A 7,593-nucleotide genomic window follows, 5' to 3' on the forward strand; every position below is an offset into this window, starting at 1 on the left:
ATTTACTTGTTGCAACTCTCTCAAAACTCAAAATCAGGCAATACACATTTTCATCTCAGGCAATTTTATTTTTGATGCCATTGTTTTATCGTACGGAAACGCCTGACATGAGTAACAGGAGCAAAGTCCAAAAGCTAATAATCCGCGTTGACACAAAGCCCGTTAGAGTGATTCAAGAACAATGAAAAGGTTAAGTTTAAAAAAAAAGCCTTATGGTGATATGACATCTTTTATTTTTATTGGCTTCACGAGCCAGTTATGTTCGGACCGTCTGAACTCTGCCAAGCAACACGTCGCCAAATGTTATTCATTGGCCTTTGGGGCAGTTATGAGGTTTCATCATAGCATTTTTATCATCTTATATAATCAGTAATGATTGTTGTGGTTTGTGTCATTTTTAAGATTTTTTTGGGGGGGGTTGGGGGGGGGGGAGTATTTTTCAAATACATTTGCAGGGCTCATTGTGGTTTCCTGAAGTATTCGGAGCCCCGCCACATTTGCCGAATGTAAAAGCGCCACTGTGGTTATGAAATGAAAGGACTGGTTTGACTCTGCGCCATCCAAAACAAGCTTGTTTTGGAATATCAGCTCACCTGTGTTGCATGAAGACATGCTCCCTGTGGTGAGTGTGTGTGTGTGTACATACCAAACAAACACGCTCCTGTGTGTGTTTCTCCATGGCAAAGTGACACACACCCATCTGACATCATGTTCTGATCATGTGGGAGCTTTTCCACTGCTTGTGTCTGCGTTGGCAGGAGAGCTGCAGGCAAAGACGCTTGCAGAATGCTTGGCACCTTGCAGTATTTAAAAAAAAAAAAAAAAAAGCAGCTGTAACAGATGTGTGCAGGAAACGAGATATTTCCCCAGAAAAAAAAGAATATTTATTTTACCTGGTTAATGGGACTTTGGTTTCTGAACCGTCTGCAAATCAGGGCGGTAGGAAGCCGCCTTCGTCTTTACGCAAGATGATAAACTGCTGTCTGTGAGGCGTGAGCGGTGTTTGTTTTGAACATCGTTCATGGGGCGGAAGAGCCGCTCACATGCATATGTGGAGCCAAAGATTTCTCCATCTTTGGCCAACCCGTGTTGGAAAGTCTCAATAAATGTACGGCGTTTTGCTGGGCCGTCTGTCGGAGTGTGTGACGCATATTTTGAGTGACAAGAAATTATCCAATATCTCTATAATTTGATTTTAATATATCAAGATCACAATAATCTTACAATTTACAACGACAGTTAAAACCCTAATTTTGCATTAAATCCCTAACTCTATAACTTAACCTGAATTTAACAACCCTGATTTCAACCCCCAACTATAATTTCAAACCCTACTTTGAAACCCTAGACCTAGTTTGAAGATCAACTCTAATTTAAAACCCTACTCGAAAATACTCCCCTATTTATAACCCTAGTTTATAAACCCTAACTCTAGTTTTCTTTCATGCACTCAGTAACCTGATAACATGATAAATTGTCCATTTGAGTAACCGCTGTCTCTCAAAGGGTTAAAACCCCATTTTGAAATCCTAACAATAGTTCAAAAGCCTAACCCTCACTGGGAAATCCTACTTTGGGAGTGGGGATGCTGGACGTGGATGGATGCTGAGGGGCACCGTCATCCTCACAGGGCCGAAGAACTGGCCCCTGATGATGTCGGCACATTTCCATCCTCTGATTGGTTGGTCAGAGAGAAACTTCAACGAGCAAAACACACAACATTCATGCATTTAATCATCAACATCTCTGGTGAGTTTCATGTGTTTTGTTTACATTTTTTAAATGATTGTGTTTTTAGATAAATACTACATCAAATGATGTCGCAGGCACCGTTTCAGGTTTCATTCTCTCTTTCTCAGTCTGGCGCGCAAACGCACATGCACACACACACACAGATGCAGATGTCGTTAAATTTAACACTTGTGAGCCGGAGAATTAAAAACGGTCGGGGCACTCACACTTTCAGCACATTCCTACTCAGCGTGACTTTGCACCTTTACAGAATGTGTGTGTGTTTGTGTGTGCAGGTGTGCACGCTCACACCTGCACACACACCTAACAGCACACACGCCTGTCTGCTTTAGCCTTTTTGTTGCTTTACATCACAGGTGTCAAACTCAAGGCATGGGGGCCAGATTGGGCCCCATCAACATCAACTTCAGATTTTAGAAAACCTGCACTTCAAAAAATTTCACCAGAATTGTTCTTCCAAATCGATTCTTAACCCATGCTTGGCAATAGTTTTATACGTAAATATTTACATGGCACATCTTTCAGAGTGTGTTTAACATGACAGTACTATTTCATGTGAGTACAATGAAGTTGCGACCACTGATGAGGAATTAAAAAAAAAAAAATCTGGTCCCTAACTGATTAACTGATGCATCCCACAAAATATGCCTCAATTTTATTTTAGGAGATAAAATGTCACACTTCATAGATGAGTGAAATCCTACAAAACAGCATAAGCAATGGGAGAATTGAAATGGAATATATTATACATGCAGAATCTTAAAATGGGCTGTTTTGTGTGTTCGACTATCCTATGACCACAAAAAAGAAATGGAATGATCAGAACTAGTGATGAAAAACAGTTAAAACAGTAAGTTGTTTAAAAAGAAAAAAATATATATATAATCCATATAAAACATACATTGTCAAAATATAACGATTTCCTGAAATATAGTACAGCTTATAAAATTGTCACAAGGAGGTAAGTGGGTGATTTCAAGGCTTAAGAGCTTTTGTTTTATGAGGCAAGTGCCGCGCAACTGTTGTTCACCAAAATTTCCGAATGGCCCATTTGACTGATGGCTGCTTCCAGATCATAAAAATAAGCCACGGGGTCAGCGTACAAGACCCCCACGAGTCCAACACCAGTTGTCTTCAGCTTATCGATTGAAACGAGCAAAAGAACAATCACGCGGCGTGCATTATTGACGGCCTCTCGCATAAATGGTGTAACTGAGCAGTCCCGCGTGTGTACGCTGGGGTCACCAAGATGGCTATCGGCGAGAAACAACATCGGCAAGGGTGTCACGTATCAACAAGGGGAAATCCGGGATTATAAAAAGGCACCCGCACAGGCATTTTTTCACATTTAAAACATTTAAAATTGATAAATTATGTCATCGAGGAGAAAGGATAAAAACCCATTTTAGAATAAAACCCATTTCACCCAAATTCAATTCAGTAAATAACAAGGCAATAAAAAATGTACTTCTCATGTTTTCCAATTGGCCAAAAGTTGCCACGGCACTTCAAAAGTTCAAATTTGATGTAAACTGTATAATTCTTGATGTATTTACAGAGCAGCAGTTGGTAATATTTGACTATGACAAATATCCCCACCCTTTGGGAAGTTTTATTACATTTGCATTAACGCAGTTAAAGTGGTTCAAGCATTGAGCCCAGAGGGACAACTTTATTTGTCTTAAAAAAAAAAAAACATCAAAGGGCCATACATCTTCATATAAATGCATTACGGCTCATGTTTTCACGTCTGGCACATGCCTATTTTTTTTTCCCCCACGGGGGCTTTTGATGTCTGACCTCTTCCATCACCCACATTTGGAGAAGGAGCCTGATTCCCATTTTGACTCTGCGCGTCATCCATCTCGCGCTGCCCTCCATTGTCCCTCACTGCGGTGAAATGACAGTGATACATACACCGCATTATAAAGACAAAGGCTTTGACAAGCTCCCCCCTCCTCAATTGTTGCTCACGTAAAAAAATATGCAACACTTTTTCAGTCCATTTTTTTACATCCGCATCTGGATGGGTCGAGGGCGCCATTTGCCATTAAAACGCACTTTGGGTGGGAGAGGAGAGAATGAAATTTGGCAGAGCGTGCTTGTAATCATCCCTCGTTCCCTCTCAGTTTTATCTGCAGAGGATTTGGAGGATCCTCCCTCCCCCGTAGTAGCCATTAATATTCATAGAGAAGATTCCCAGCTCGCTGTGTTGCCGCCTGTAGCGCTCGCACTTGAGAATGTAAAATATGGCCGGCAGGCTGTATGCGTGTGTGTGTGTGTGTGGGGGGGGGGGGGGGGGACACATTAGGATTTTCAGACGCCACTTGTGCATCATACCAAGATGATACACAATATTCATCAAACCTGGTTTTTGAACCATGCGCTCACCCCTAACGTATGTTAGATTTTGCAAAACGGAGACGAGAAGGGCTAATTGGTTTGTTCCTGTCCTTGGATGCTGAGTGCTTGCGTGAAATGATTCTAACACTCATTTTGCATTCCCATTGAAATGAATTTGGATGTCAAAAGTCAGTTCCAGTCCCCCCGAAATCTTTGTTTAGAAAACTAGTATTCTACAGTGACGGAGACTAATACCGTTGAGTTCAACGGTTTGTGCACCGTGATTTCACGCTTTAGTTGAATGGGCCTCCTCCTGATGCGCTCACTGGCCACCAGGAGGCCCTACAACACATACAGACATACTTCAAATACAAATTTGATCATGAAGCAGAGAAGAAGACGTTCACAACAACAGTGTAAAAGCAGCACTAATAGTGGTCATTCTTCACAGAGGATGAAGAGTCTATGCTGTGACTATTGTTGTTTGATTTGTCTGTCCAAAGGTTTCTTACTACTGTACTGCTGACGCATTGTGTGTTACCACATTAAGCTAGTGGACTTTAGTAAGGTATGGGGGCGGGGGGTTATAAAATAATGTAATTATAAGGTAATGTAATTCTCTTTGTTTGATGTTTACTTTGACAGTAAACTTCAACTGGGAGGGGCGACAGCAGGAAGTCTCTTTTTTGGCTTGCTATTTACCAAACTGTTGCTCGTTATGAAGTTCACTGTCAATATCTAGTCTTCCTAATTCAAATATTTGCTCGCAACTCAAGAAAAAAAATAATCGGTTGAGCGACGCCCCATATATCGAAAAACCTGTCAATCAGATCCTTTTAAGTGTAAACATTTACTTTTAAAAAGGTATGTCGCATACCAAACCGGTAGCTGAATCTTAATTCATTTATTTGTGCTGTGTCAATTTGAAATAAAGTCCTGTTTTAGAAAAGAAAGGAATGGTAATTAAATGTTTAAAACTTAATTGATGAACTAATCGATAGGGTAATCGATTATTCAAATAATGATTAGTTTCAGGCCGACAGGGTAGCATCTAAATGCTATTTTAATTTCTTTCCAGAGGGAAGACGCTCGAAGAAAAAAAGCTGACTGCATGCACCTTGCACAAACGTCGTAACATGAAATGACGGCATTTCCTTTTTGCAGCAAGCAGCCTTCACTTTTTCCAAACGTATTGCCACTAGCGAGCAAACACTTGTGAAGAAAAACAGGATTCTTTCCAAGTCTTGTCTGCTTTCCTTCCCTCCCTGACAACTTTTTTTTTCTTTGACCAAGTCTGACAGGATGTTGGCCTGCACGCAGGTTGCCAAACTTTACAGCTCACAAAGCAGCAAAAACACCCGTTGCATAACTCGAAAAATAAAACATTTTTGCCTCTAACAATACTTCAACTGGTGTTTGTTTTGAAATTGTTTTAGACTGTAATGGGCGACTAATGCCCCTAAAAATTGGATTATTATCCAACAAGTGACTCATCAACACTTTCACCGCAATCGATAAGGACGTGAATCAACATTTTGACAGCTTGAACGCTTGCATGGTCCGAATGAAAAGGCACTTTCATTCCGGCACTGACAGAGCCGCAACTGCAACTGCTGTCAGTGCCCGTTGCGCATATTCAGTGGCGTCAAGAGACAGGTTGAAATTTTAGGTAGATTTACCTCACCTCTCACCTTCTCCTCTTCTTCTCTGCTCCACTGGAATGAGTTCACTTTATTTGCCTCATGATGCGCCAACAAATTTTTTTCTTTTTTGCACGACTGCCTTCCTGAATCAAGTCAGTTGGAAAAAGTCCATTGAATGAGAAGGGAGAGAGGAAGCACTCAAAAAAGCATTTTGACGTGTTTTTAAACATGACTAAAAGAAAATAAGGAATGGTTTAAATTAATAGTAATAAATGCAATTTTTGTCCCCTGGAAATCTCGGGGCCCCAGGCAAATTGTGTACAGGATACAGGTAAAAAAAAGAGCATCCATTGGATCGGCGTTACAATAAGACACCTCGATGCATGCCAAATAGTGTAGCTGTGGAAATTCACGCCATGCCTCCCTATGACAATACCACGATGGAGCAGATATGAATTAAACAATAAAGGACTTAAACTTGTACCTTGAGGCACACCGCATATTACTTCCTAGTAACATCCCTCCTCCAACGCACCTCATTCAAATGATCAGGATCGTTATCAGGCTTCTTAAGAGCTTGCTGATGGGGTGTATATTTTCACCTATTGCGATCGGGTCTGCAATATATCCGGCATGATAGAAAGGGGTTCACTGTCCTGTCACTTAGCTTGCGGCATCAAATACCACATAGAGTCCAATCCTTTTAACATTATTGACATTAAACAAGATGAGCCAGGCACTCTGAAACTGTATCGGCCTTTTTCATGAACTGAATGTTCATTTGAAAGGGAAGGCGGGCTTGTGGTGGCGGAGGGGGGCTCACGCAGAAACATGCTGTGTCCTCATATGGGGACGGAGCAAATCTCTCCACTGCACTCCACTCCATTGCACATAAATGGCCTAAAAGTTGGCCAAAGCTTCTGCAAACATTTGCCTGCGCCCTATCTGACCCCATCCCCGCAGAACACACACGAGCGAGTGAGTGGAGCACGCCAGAGTGTCGTGGCACTCTCACGCCACATCTCTGGCTGCCCCGCGCCTTCTTTCGCATGCAAATGAGCCTTTAATCTGCGCTGCTCTAATAGGACAACCATGGCAACGGAGGCAGGCCTGATGAGGCAGAGGTGCAGGTTCAAATGTGGCCACATGCGCCCGCCACTCACGCAGTTAACGGTTTAAAGGCGGCCAAACTCAAGCGGCCGTATTGCTCAGGCACGCATGGAGAATGAACATTTAAAATACAAGTTCTCTGAATATATTATACATTACATTTAACATTTGTTTGTTCATATTTGTGCTCAAGTTAGTGTGGCCCAGCGTCAGGTAAACAGTGAAAGCAATACGAGTGCAATGTAAGCGCAAATTAAAATCTTTGGCCCTCTCTGTCTCTTTCTCTCTACACACCCACGCCCACACGCACACCCACACGCACACACACATACATATAACGTGTCAAAATGGCAGCTGTAAAAAAGATTAAAAACAACAGCGCGGGCACAGGATTGTAAAACAATCATGCTTTAAAAAACAGGAAACCCAAGTAACCACAATGACCTGAAAGGCTCAGCGCACTGGTCTCTGTCTCCATCACCTTCACAGCCGTGCCTTGCACGAGAAGTAACCGCTTGGTGCGATCACATATGAGAAGATGTGCAGAATCCCAATCCCTAAATCATCATTCCATGATTTTTCGGTGGAGCCTGTATATGTGCAGATGAAGCAAAAGTGCAAAAGGTGTCCAGAGGCCTTCACAAACCAGTTCTCCACATGAACCATATACTAATTCCAAGCACCAATCAAAGCAGGGCTGGCGCTCATTCGAGCCAAGTACTTTGCAAAGGGCAGGGTGATGCTA

Source organism: Hippocampus guttulatus, chromosome 16 (assembly GCF_054856545.1).
Source record: "Hippocampus guttulatus isolate MCC_2025c chromosome 16, RoL_Hgut_1.0, whole genome shotgun sequence".
In the NCBI taxonomy this organism is placed as follows: Eukaryota; Metazoa; Chordata; class Actinopteri; order Syngnathiformes; family Syngnathidae; genus Hippocampus; species Hippocampus guttulatus.